The sequence below is a fragment of the Oryctolagus cuniculus genome, chromosome 21 (assembly GCF_051225735.1).
Source record: "Oryctolagus cuniculus isolate XC-2025 breed Fujian yellow rabbit chromosome 21, ASM5122573v1, whole genome shotgun sequence".
Lineage (NCBI taxonomy): Eukaryota > Metazoa > Chordata > Mammalia > Lagomorpha > Leporidae > Oryctolagus > Oryctolagus cuniculus.
In genome coordinates, this window is record NC_142887.1 from 17,429,840 (window position 1) to 17,443,416 (window position 13,577).

At 44.7% G+C, this 13,577-nt stretch overlaps 1 protein-coding gene across 7 annotated transcripts in view; it reads left to right on the plus strand.

Annotated features, from left to right (window-relative positions):
- The window catches only part of FBXW8 (F-box and WD repeat domain containing 8), a 131,613-nt gene that overhangs the window by 65,451 nt on the left and 52,585 nt on the right, over positions 1–13,577 (plus strand). The window lies entirely within an intron of this gene.

The window sequence follows — 13,577 nt, forward strand, 5'->3', positions numbered from 1 at the left end:
GGGGACAGTGCACATCAGCATGTGGCCGCCGAGATGGGGCAGCCAACAGCCGTTCTGTGGTGCCATCAAGCAAGGCAGAGTGGCTTATCCACTCCCGCAGCTCTCGCAATGTGATTGTCTGAGCACACATGTGCTCCATTGTCCAGGACCGCGCCTGCCCGAGGCCAGGGCGCGCTGATTCCTCATTTACTGAGTCTTAGCAATAGTTGGGGGGATCTCTCCAGGCTTATTAGTGATCATCAGTAGGATCCTGCTTTAGTTGGAAAGGTGGGGAGACTAGGCAATCCTAAAGTTTTATTTATGACGTTAAGTGTAATAAATCAGTTCTTCTATAGTTGTGCTTATGCCTCTTGTTGATCTGTTGATGAGGACACTGGGATAAAATGGCATGACCCCTGAATGGAGTACAGGATTTCCTCCCGTCTCCTTTCTGTCAGTAGTGAGCTTTGAGAGGTGGAGTATCACTGTGTTGACATATTGCTAGGGAGATGGCTTGGACAAGGGATGGGGGATGGTGGAGGTTTATGGTACCTTTCAAGGCCTTTCTTTTCAGGTCACTTTTCTCTTAGAATCTTGGAAAATTAGTTCTTACCTGATAGCTTTGCCTACGCTATAGGTCTAGGAGGCTGCTTCTTCAGACACTCCGCAAACAAAACAAAGTGAAGCGTTCTGGCAAACCAGCCCCAGACAAGCAGATTCAGTCCTTTTAAAAGATAAGGTTCATCTGTACATTTAAACAGTTAGCCTAACAGTGGGAATGCGCATATTTTAAATATATTCAGAAGAGAACTAAAATCTGCAAGTGCAGAGCGCTGGGGCATCGGCCTTACCAGCTGGTCCCCACCCCGCGCGTTCCAGGACGTACACCTTGTGTCAGAGCTGAGCCCCAGAGCCTGCATTCTCTGCTGCAGGCAATGGCTGAGTGCAGCTGCTCGTCTAAAAGTCGCCCATCCTGCGGAGAGAAGAGCTGGAAGTGGCACTCGCCCGAGCCTGGGACTGCATGTGATCGCAGCGGAACGAAGGGCCAGGCGCCTCAGGCCGGAACGCACGGAAACCACGATCATCTCCGGTGCAGTGGGGAGACCTCTGGGAAGGTTTTCAAAATCAATTTCAAAAGAAATTCTAGGTCTTTGGACTTTAAAACGGAACTGTGCTGTGGGGTCTCAGTGTCTGAATTTGCGTTTTGTGTTTTACTAAGTGATAACCCACGTGTCTGTGTTTACCTTGTAATGTATTCTTTGTCTTGCCAAGAGATCCACAGATGAATTCTTAGGGATTTGGAAGCTTCCAAATTTAAGAAACACTCTGTACGAGGCATAAACTAACATGATCAATATCTAGGATAAATATGAATTTCTGAATTACTGAGAAAAATAATTTTTCTCATGCAGAATAAAGTGGCACATTGAATTTCTGATGCAAGATTTAGTGCTAATCCTTTGGTTTACTGGGGATAATTTTACTGAAAAATAGGTTTTGAATAATACACAGTGTGATACTTAAATTGCAAGTTGCTGCCTATCTTATTACAATTGAGGTTAAAAACCAAAAGGAGCAATAAATCACGCAAGGTGGCTTTGGAGAGACGGTTTAAATTAGAGAAATAAATTGCCCGAGTTCTTGAATGTACCTAATGATAACCTAATTGAGCATGAATTTGCTTTTTTCAAGGCAGATAAATTGAATTTTAAGTGAGAGAATTTAATTTCCCTTTCAGTACTTACAATTTTAGTTGTAGCATTTATTCCGATCTAAACCCTAGGGTTTTTATCAAAGCAGAAATAAGTGTGGGAATGAATGTATTTTTGTTTTCAAAGTAAAATGTGTCTGCTTGCCTTCCTTCTTAGTCAGAAGCCATTAGGCGGGCCTGAGCGGAGTCAAAAGGAAGCCCAGTGGGCCTGGGACAGTGGGAGGAGGGGGCCTGAGGGGAGCAGCGGCCTGGAGGGTCTGGGAGGTCGGCCATGGCCACATGGGTATGTGGGAGCTTGAGCCGGTTTCCTCTCTGTTGGAGAAGGAAGGTACAAATAAGGAAGGGGGGTGGGGGTGGACTGGGTGGATCCTGTGGGGCTGGATTGCAATAGGAGATGTTGAGGTGGAGTTTATGGTGTTGCAGATAGAGAAGTGAACAGGGGTGTGGTGTGTGTGTGTTCCTTGTCCTGGCTCTGGTGAGAAGGGGTTAAAGCAGTAGCAGCACCACAGCAGTGAGCACAGCCCACTCTTGAAAGGATCACTGTCCACGAGGGAACCATAGCTGGCCCAGAGCTAGGGTGGGCAAAGAACAGAAAGCCCGGCCATCTGATGGTCATGAAGTAAGGAAGCTTGAAGAATGATGGTTGCCATATTCAAAGAACAGAAGCTACCGTGAAGTGGCCCCGCTGGCCAGAACTGGGACAGTGTAAGTGTCAGCAACAGATACAGCCCCTTGAATGTTGCAGGTATCCACAGGTACACACTGAGGAAACAGATAGGTGAATGTTAAGGAAGAAAAGAAAAATTCTCTTACAGTCACATGTCAACTAGTAGTGTAGAAAGAATGGTGGGATTAGAACGTCACGAATTGGCAGCCATCATGGTGGTAATTGATTTGGGTAAAAAGAATCCATGATAAAGCTAGTAGTAAGAGTGAGATAAGGCATGGGATTTTACATCATGTCAAAGAACATACTAACTGCTAATTAAGAGAGAGAAGAATGTACCTTTGCAGTTGAGAAACCTGACAGATGCCACTTTAATAACCTGGTCAGATTTCACATTGTTTAATCGTGGTGCAAACTGTTGTCCTGTACCCTGTGATAAGGTGCAGTAAGGAAAAAAAAAATGCACAGCCTGGTCTAATCGAGCAAAAATATCAGCCAGACCCAGATGAGGGACATTTTACAAAGTGATTGGCCTGTCCCCCTCAAAATTGTCAAGGTCCTAAAGGGAAAGATAACCTAAGGAATATTCCAGGTTGAAGGAGGTGAGGGAGATGTGACCACTGAACACAAAGTGCCCTCTTGGGTTGGATCCTTTTTCTATAAAGGACGTTGCTTAAGTAATTGGTAGTGGGATCTGAACTGCAGGTATATGAGAGTTTTTGCAACTTTTGTATAATTTGAAATTGTATCAAAGTAATAAGTTTGGAAAACACTAATTTTTGATCAAGGTAAAGTAACAAAAACTGAATTTATCCCTTTACCCTAAATAACTGTAAAACTGGGAAAAATACTTTAAACCATGATTCTCAGACATTGGAAAAGTAGCCTCCCAGGACCGTGGTCCCTTAGAGCAGAAGAAACAGGGCAGGGCCTGCTGTTACACCAGCTGCCCCCTGCCCAACTCAAGGCAGGAGGGGCACTGGGACAGGGTCTGGCCACCTCCCTGAGCTGAGGAGTGCCCAGTAGGAGCCAGAGAAAGAACTTTAGACATCTGCTGAGGGGTCGCAGGCTGAGTACGCTCTGCAGGTGCGTGAGGGATTACCTGAGACCAGGAAAAGAACTACCTGAAAGGAGAAGGCACAGCAGTTCCTGGAACTCAGGCAGTGTAATGTTTGCATTTCCATCAGCCAGAGCAGACAGACCTGGGGATACCTAAGTTGTTGGACAGAAGCCTTAAAGAGGGGCACCTTTCAGTAGTGGGGCTAAATTAGCCCTCAACTAAAAGCTGCCATGATTCACTGTTAAAGTTGAAAAGCAAATCTCAAAAGGATCTAAGTGATTTGAAGTATTTTAATCTTTGATTAAAATCAAAATAAAATTCAGCACTATTTAATAGATAAAACCCAGCAGCCAGCAATCTAAAATTCACAAGGTTTACTGTCCAATAAAAAATGAAGGCTGGCAGAGAAGCAGGAAAATGGAAACCCATAATGAGAAAAATCAGTCAATAGAGAGACCCAGAAATGGTAGAGAAAACTAACAGACGAGATAACTCAGGTGGCCATCACAAGCATGACGTGTGAGTGCAGAAAAGTGGGAGAACAGGCCAGCGCCGTGGCTCACTTGGCTAACCCTCCACCTGCAGCACTGGCACCCCAGGTTCTAGTCCCAGTTAGGGCGCTGGATTCTGTCCTGGTTGCTCCTCTTCCAGTCCAGCTCTCTGCTGTAGCCCAGGAAGGCAGTGGAGGATGGCCCAAGTGCTTGGGCCCTGTACCCGCATGGGAGACCAGGAGGAAGCTACTGGCTCCTGGTTTTGGATCGGCGCAGTGCACCGACTGTAGCGGCCATTTTGGGGGTGAACCAACGGAAGGAAAACCTTTGTCTCTCTCTCTCTCTCTCTCTCACTGTCTTAACTCTGCCTATCAAAAAAAAAAAAAGTGTGGGGGAACAGAAGCATCATCAGGGAAGAGTCGAGAAGGAAGGTACTTGGAGAGAGGAAAATGGACCCCTTGTATGTGCCTCCCTACACCTAAAATGACCCTTCAATTTTATTTCAGGCCATATGCCAGTGAATTTAACATAGATTGTAGACCTAAGAGTAAAACTTATCTAAAAGGAAGCAGAAAATCTTTTGCCCTTGAGTTGGGCAGAGATTTCTTTTTATTCTCATTTTAATTTGAAAGTTAGATGCACACAGAGCTACAGGTAACAGAGATTTTCCATCTGCTGGTTCAATCCCCCAAATGCTCAGAACAGCTAGAGTTGGACCAGGATGAGGCCAGGAGCCAGGAACTCAGTCTGATCTCCTGTAGGAGTGGCAGGGATGCAACTACTTGAGCCGCCACCTGCCGCCTCTCAGAGTGCTCATTTGCAGGAAGCTGGAATCAGAAGTGGAACCAAGATTCAGAACTGAGCAGTCCGATATGGGAATGGTTGTCTTCACCGTGTTAAGTGCCTACCCCAGAGATTTCTTAGGACACAAAACGCAAATTATAAGAAAATAATTATTAGACTTCATCAGAATTACAGACCTTTCCCATTAAAGATATTAAGAAAATGTGGCCGGTGCCGCGGCTCACTAGGCTAATCCTCTGCCTGCGGCGCCGGCACACCAGGTTCTAGTCCCGGTCAGGGCACCAGATTCTGTCCCGGTTGCCCCTCTTCCAGGCCAAGCTCTCTGCTGTGGCCCGGGAAGGCAGTGGAGGATGGCCCAAGTGCTTGGGCCCTGCACCCACATGGGAGACCAGGATAAGTACCTGGCTCCTGGCTTCGGATCAGCGCGGTGCACCGGCCGCAGCTGCCATTGGAGGGTGAACCAACGGCAAAGGAAGACCTTTCTCTCTGTCTCTCTCACTGTCCACTCTGCCTGTGGGGGGGAAAAAAAAGAAAAGTCATGAGATGGTAGAAATATTTGCAAAACACAGGAAGGGTCTACAAAATGTTCATGAAGGCACAGGCATTTGGCGTAGCAGTTAAGGCACTGGAATGCCTGTATCCCATTTTGGAGTTCTTGGGTTCAAGTGCTGCCTCCAGCTTCCAACTCTAGCTTCCTGCTAATGCATACCCTGGGAAGTACAGGTGATGGCCTCAAGTAGTTAAATCCTGGGCACCCACATAGGAGACCTGGATTGAATTCCTGGCTTTGGCCTGGCCCATCTCAGGCTGTTATAGGCATTTGAGGAGTAAACCAGCAAATGGAAGATCTTTACCTGTCCTTGTGTCTCTTCCTTTCAGATAAAAACAAAACAGTTTATGGAAAATGCATATTTTAAAAAAACTATGTATAGATTTCGCTCAATAGGCTAATCCTCCGCCTAGCAGCGCCGGCGCACCGGGTTCTAGTCCCGGTCGAGGCGCTGGATTCTGTCCCAGTTGCTCCTCTTCCAGGCCAGCTCTCTGCTGTGGCCAGGGAGTGCAGTGGAGGATGGCCCAAGTGCTTGGGCCCTGCACCCCAAGGGAGACCAGGAGAAGCACCTGGCCTCTGCCTTCGGATCAGCACGGTGAGCCGGCCGCAGCGGCCATTGGAGGGTGAACCAACGGCAAAGGAAGACCTTTCTCTCTGTCTCTCTCTTTCACTGTCCACTCTTCCTGTCAAAAACAAACAAACAAAAAACTATAGATTTCAAGTTTTTGCACCAAAATTTCATTTCCATTTCCATGACCTTTTTGAAATACCTTCATATCTGATATATAACTTGCATCCAGAATACATAAATAACTTTTACAACTCAGGTATAAGCAAGCAATAAAAAATGGCAGATTTGTATAGGCACTTCACCAAAGAAAATATATAAATGACCAGTCAGTACTTGAAAATAAACTCAACATTGTTAGTCAATAGGGAAATGCAAATTAAAAGTATTGTGAGACAACATTATGTATCTGCTGCAATGATTTAAATTCAGAAGACTGTTATTATCAAGTGTTGGTGAGACTGGAGCACCTGGCAGTCAGGGGCAGCTGCAGCCACTTTGGATGACAGCTTGACTGTTACTTACGAAATTAAACATAAAGTTGCCAAGTACCCCAGCAGTCCTAAGCTTAATATATTTATCTAAGAGGATGAAAACATATGTTCACACAAAAAGTTACGCTTGAATGTTTATAGCATTTTAATTCATGATAGCTCCAAACTGGAAACAACCCATATCATCTGATGAAAGGATAAATTCATAAAAATATATATGCACATATTTATATCATCTGATACATATTTATATTTTCTATGTCACCCAATAATATATTTATGTACTATATATAGATGTTACATAAATACATATCATTTGATATATCATCTGATGAAAGGATTAGTACTTTATAAATATATTCACACAACTGACTACCAATTCATGGTCCAACACAGGTGAGACTTAGTAGCGTTATGCTAAGACACAGAAGCTAACTACAAAAGAGTACATACTCTGTAAAATGTCATTTACGTGAAATCCTGGGAGAAACAAAACCATAACTGGCAGATAGCAGGTAAGTGGTGACTAGGGGCTGGGATGAGGAGAAGGGACTGATCACACAGGGGTGTAAGGGAGCTTTTTGGGTGATGGGAATATTCAGTTGGTGATCATGGTGGTTACAGGGCTGTGTGCATTTGTCCATTCTCACCTAGTTGCTCACTTCAAGTCCTTCCTCCACCTTTGGAGCACATAGATTATACCTCAGTAAAACTGCCTTTTCAAAAAGGAAATGTGCCATTTAAATACTTTCTGCAGTGTAATTGATACTCCTGCAAAGTTAGAGTTGTTTGCTTAGCAACTGTCTGTGAGATAGATAGACTAGAAGGTGAGAATGTATCCCTGCTCAGCCCTGTCTTTGTGCGGACAGTTGGGAGTGGAGATTTCTTCTGGTGGCTCCATGGCCACCAAAATACATTTAGTGAGTAGATTTTACTTCTGAGTTTTTACTGCTGTAATAACTCTTCCGTAAGTACTTCAGCTCTCTCGCCAAAGGGCTGTGAAGAAGTAGTATTGTGTGTGTGAGATCATGGTGGCAGCAGCCTTGGCCAGAAATCGTGACCAGATTGTGCTCTGAGTTGTTTCTCTTTGCTTTGACTCCCCTTACACAGGACTTGAAAGCCAGACTGTACGGTGTAACCGAAAGGAGTTCTGGAATAAGCAGCTCTCTGGCCTTCTGTCCCAAGGCCGTGGAAGGCTTTCCTGCATATTCCTAAGGGTCCTAAGAATCTACTGTGGTACCCTAGTAGCATTAAGCATAACTGGCGCCCAGATTTTGGTTTCTAAATGTTAATTCTTAAAGCAAAACAGGATTAGGACAGGTAAATAGAAATTGAGTCTGGAACATCTTATGGGACCAGAAACTAAGGATGTTTAAAAAAAATGATGGAGACAGGACAATAAAATTTAATTGGAGCTCCCAATGGCTAAAGCAGGGACAATTTGAGCAACAAAATATGGTGATAATGGATAACTCAAGAGCCCTGTGCTAAATGTCCCCGAGCCTTGCAAGAAAACCACGTACTTGCTGGGGAAATTTGCATTTGAATATGAATGCCCAAGTGAGATGTTAGATGTCTGTGGTTTCGATTTTCTCATTCTCATTTGGTGTTAGGTAACTCAAAACAGACTGTAGTTCTGCCATAATGTAAGTCTTTTTTTTTTTTTTTTTGTCGTTTTTCCCCCTGCCTTTTGTTTGAGTCTTTTATTACTTTTATTTAAAGAAATTAATTGGTAGTATGATTTCAAGATCTTTTGAGGCTTTGGAATGCAGTTTCTTAATGTCATTACGGGAATTTTTACTGTAAATAGGAAGACACTTGGTTGGCAGTGTGGCTGTTGAAATAGTAGTAAAACCCAAGCTCACTTTTTAAAAAATTTTTTTATTTATTTGGAAGGCAGAGTTGGAGAGGGAAAAGGTCTTCCATCTACTGGTTCATTCCCCAAATGGCCACAACAATCGGAGCTGGGCTAATCCAAAACCAGGTACCTGGAGCTTCTTCCAGGTCTCCCACATGGGTGCAGAGGCCCAAGGACTTGGGCCATCTTCTGCTTTCCTAGGCCATAGCAGAGAACTGGATGGGAAGTGGAGCAGCCAGGACTAGAACCGGCGCCAATATGAGATGCTAGCACTGCAGACGGCGGCTTTACCCAGTATGCCACAGTGCCAGCCCCACGGTCATGTATTTTTACTCTTGTTAATGATAGCCTTTTTTTTGTTTGTTTTTAAGATTTTATTTATTTGAGAGGTAGAGTTACAGACGGAGAGAGGGAGAGACAAGAGAAAGGTCTGCCATCCACTGGTTCATTCCCCAAATGGCCACAACAATCAGAGCTGGGCCAATCCAAAGCCAGGAGCCAGGTGCTTCTTCTAGGTCTACCACGGGGGTGCAGGGGCCCAAGGACCCAGGACATCTTCCACTGCTTTCCCAGGCCACAGCAGAGAGCTAGATTGGAAGAGGAGCAGCTGGGACTAGAACTGGTGCCCATATGGGATGCCGGCACTGTAGGCGGAGGATCAACCTGTGCCATGGTGCCGGCCTCAATGATAACTTTTCAAATTGTTATTTCAAAAACATCCTTTTATGAAAAATTCAGAACACACAAAACTGGAGTGAACAATATGATCAACTGCTACTCCACTTTAATGGTTACCAGCATTGTTTTAAAATTATGACACTCAACTAGGTGTGGAGATCTTTCGATGATTCACATATTTTTCCTTCTAGCAATTGTATAGCATTTTTTAAAAGAGAAGAAAAAACACAGAGGCTAAGACTGATGCCTGGAGGCCTAGGCCTGGCCCAGCCAGGCCCTTATGGCGAGGCTGTCATGTACCCAGTTGATCGAGGAGAGATAGTGGTGATATTGTGGACTCCTTTGGTTTATTTACCTTAATCCTTTGGTGAATCAGAGGTAGAATTTGACTTTTTAATTTAGTTTTGTATATCAGAATTAAATATTGAGTATAAAATACAGATTATGAGTGAAATAATCAGATTATTATTTGATATGCCAAGATTATAATTTTCATTTAGTATTACATGTGAAAAAATTCAAATAATACCAAAGAGTATGTAACAAAAAGTAAGTTCTCTTGTTAAACCTACCACCGCTCGTCCTCGTCCCTTGGCCCCCACAGTCTCCTCTCCTGCTCAGAGGCATCTATGAGTACGCATGGACTTCAAAGTTTCTTTTTGAAAAATCTTCAGAGTTTTTGCACTGATTCTACTTTACACAAACTTTTTGATGTACCCTAACACTATTATTGGTGTCAGATATATTCTTCCAAATACAGTCTATTCTGTTGATATTTCATAATTGTATTGCAGCAAAGAACTGGCTGTTGTCAGGGCTGTGTGCACAGTGGGGTCTCACGCCGTCTGCCTTCCTAGTGCTTTCTCCTGCAGAAAAGCTGGTCTCAGTTCTTTGACTTCTCCATCAACCCGTTTTCCCTTTGACTTTGTTAGCTGTAAATTCTTCTATTTCATCACATTGCTGTAGCCTCACAGTATATGAATTGCCTGCTTTACAAGTCACTGTCTCTTCAGGTTTGATTCTTCTTTTTCAAATGTTCTTTGTTTCCTTCTTTGAGCTTGAAAGCATCTAAGCGTATTCAACCTGTCTTCTTTGTCTCTTGACTCAATATTTGCTTTGGTAAGCTCATATCCGGGTGCTTGTTTGCTTGGGCCCTCAGCTGTCATTTGACTGGTCCACAAGCCCTTTGAGATTTTTATGCTTGTGTGTTTTCAAAAGCGGCTTCTAGTACGTTTCCTGCTCTCTGTTTTTCTGCCATAGGCAGTAGAGCTCATCTTTAGAGCTGTGGTCAGCAGGAATGTTGGAGATGATGTGCCCTGTCCAGGTGATGGGTACACTGCATGCAGCTGTTTTCCAGACTTTGCATACTTCAGCCCTTCCTGATGACCTCTCCCACATGCTCCTCTTCCATGGGAGCCAGACTTCTGTTGCTCTTTCTCTTTCTTTGTTCTCTTCTTTCTAGATTTATTTATTTGAAAGGCAGAGTTACAGAGAGGCAGAGAGAGAGGAGTCTCTCTCCAGCTGTAATGGCTGGGGCTGGGCCTGTCCAAAGCCTGGAGATTCTTCTGGGTCTCCCACGTGGGTGCAGGAAGTGGCTTCTTCTGGGCCATCTTCTACTGTTTTCCCAGGCCATGGCAGACAGCTGGATCAAAAGTGGGGCAGCCAGGACTAGAACCTGCAGCCGTATGGAATGCTGGCACTGCAGGCGGGGGCTTTATCTGCTAAGCCACAGCACGGGCCCCTCTCTTGTGCTTTCAGGCCTCCTGCTCCCTCTGTGTCTCTGGCCTGCGGTTCAGCGTGATGTTGTGTGGACTTAGGAGGTGCAGATTCCGTGTGTGCGGTGGTTGTATTTTCAGTTTTTGCTAAAATATCTCTTCCCTGTTGCAGAATTTCTTTTAACTCCTGCCTCATTTCTGATAGGCAAGTGTGTGTTTGCATGGTGGAAATGGAGATTGCCAGCTGTCTTTATAAATAGTGAGCTTCATTCAGTGTCTGCGAACTTGGTTAATTGATCCTGTCTATTTAACTGTTACCGAGCTGAGATCAAGCTTCAGGTGTTCACTGTACAAACTCAAGAGGATTAAGATGCGTGACTGAAATAAGTCCTAACCAAAAAAGCATGAAAGACCCTAGGACACACTCGCAGCTCACAGAGTGACCAGCTTGTGACTTACTAAACTGTTATTAACCTGTTTTAAATTTTATGATGCATGGAAAAGATCAGAGGAGGGGCTACTGGTTTTTTTCCAAAACCAGTTCAGCAGTTATTTACCTTTCAAGCAATTAACATAATTACCATTATGCTAAAAAGTAATTTTGGAAAGTTCTGCCCTGAGCTCTTATGACTCCACCGGGACAGTTTTAGTTGGGACTTATCTTTTTGATGGAAGCCTAATTGCAATTTTGGCTTTGTGCACACAAACAGAAGCAGCTAATTGTTTAGGCAAATAGCAGATTAATTTAAATATGCATCCCTAATAAAACAAAAATGGTATCCATTATGGTCCTTGTTCCCATGACGAGGAATATAAATATTCTGTGCAAGTACCATTAGGCGGAGGTCTCAAGGATTGTCAACATTATTTCACAGTGGTAGCACTTTCCAGATATCGAGTAATCTTTACAAAAGCTAACATAAATCAGTTTAAACTCATTTAGATCCCATTTCCACTATGTGCAGTTTCATTACCACACTCTGGCTGCCTCCTGTGGGAAGTGGGAGGGGCATGCCACAGACTGGCATGGGTGCCCATCCACAGCTGCTGAGCAGGCTTTATGTCTCCTCAGAAGACTGGCCCTCGTCACTCATGTCATCCGTAATGATTGCTCCTAGTCTAGGGTGAATGCGGCCTTTTTCACCCAGCTGCTGCTTGTCAAGGTGGAGGGCTGGAGCCCAGGGAGCGGTGTGGCTGCGGCCCTGCCTCTCTACCTGATTGGACCAGTGACCTCTGTTCATGTGTTCTTCCAGATTTTCCAGGAGATTCAATTTCTTCTTTCATCTGCACCCTTTTCATGTTTCTTAAGAGTGAAACAATGTCGTGATCCCAGCACTACCTCAGAATTAAACATCTTTTATCTAGCTATTGGGATTTTGTCAGAAATAGAGACACCTGCTGTACTGTCTCTCTTCCTGGTGTGGGGCAACATGGAGCCCCAAACCTGGCTTTTAAGGATTGTGTGGAGTGCAGGGAACAGTGACAGAGACCTCCTGATGTCACTGCTAAGACACCCTGAGGAACTTCCCTTTGTGTTTGCTGAGCTCTGTTTGACCTAGAAGGCAGGATAAATACAGTAGACACATTTTGGGGTGGCCTCTTGGTATAAGATCCATCCCCGGTGCCTCTAGAGCTGAACATGTGGATAGGGTTTAAGTTAGTCTTTTGGCCTCAGATGATTGGACAAGGATGTGGGCATCCTGGGGGAAGCTGATTCGTGGACTCGGATTTCTCTTTGTGCCTAGTTTAGAAGACCTCGTTGCTTGGGGACAGATGCAGTCCATGGGACAAGAGCAAGCTGATTGTGGAGAGAAGCAGGTAGAAGATGTGTGTGGTGCATGGAAGAAGCAAGCACAGCCTTGGTTTCCAAGGTCTTCCTCACTTTTGGTCCTGATCCCTTACAGTGTCCTGCTGTGCTGCTTGCCCTGGGGCTCTGTCAAACAGTCCTGTCCTTCCTATCTCGTTTCCGGTCTGTCTTAGCCAGTTTCAGTGCGTCTGTCCCCTTGCCAAACCATGACACTTCATTGACCTTCACCCTAGTTCAGTCTTTGAATTCACTACAGTAGGGAATGCAGCAGGAATGGGACACGATCCTGCCCCCTTCAGAAGCCCACACTGTGCCAGGAGCCAAATGTGTTTTATTGCCATGTGATAAAGTTGGCCTTTCCAAATACATTCACATCAGACTTTAAAAAAAATTACACCCATGTGAGAAATGACTTTTCTTTGGCTGCAGTGGTCATTGAGTACTTCTCCCGTAATAATCACGCAGAGTGTATGGGCCTAGAAATGTCTGGGAAAGTTAGCTGCTCTGGCACTTCTGGAGATTTTACAGAGAGAGATGAAGAGACACAGAGAAAGATCTTCTATCCCTTGGTTCACTTCCCAGAGGGCCACAACAGCCAGGGACTTTTTGGGTCTCCCACATGGGTGGCAGGGGCCCATGCTCTTGGGCTGTTCTCCACTGCTTTGCCATACGTATCAGTAGGGAGCCGGATCTGAAGTGGAGCAGCTGGGACACAAACGCGCCCACATGGGATGCTGTTGTCACAGGCGGTGGTTTTAGCTGTGATGCCGCAACGCTGGCCCCTTTTGAGGCTCCTAATCATGTGACAACATGGCAGTAAGTTAAGCGTGGCCATTGTGGCATTCTGTGTATACTTCTCTGTTATGTAATTTATTTGTATTATAGCTATTGATATGTTTCTTTTTCTCTCTGGTGTTTGCTTTGTGAAAGTGGGGATCATGTCCTTTCAATCCAGGTGGCCCCCAGTTGTGCGATGGTTGCCTCCAGAATGGCAGCTCTGTGAGTCAGGGACCTTTTTGTGTTGCTTTGCCTCATTCATTGCAGTGTCCCCAGTGCCTGTAACAGTGCCATGGCACAAGGCAGAGGCTGGAGAAATAATTATTGAATGAAATGCTGCATTGATTCCTTTTTAGCTAAGCCTCGCTTTTCATGGATGATAATCAGCTACAATTACATAACTTTTTTTTAGTATTCC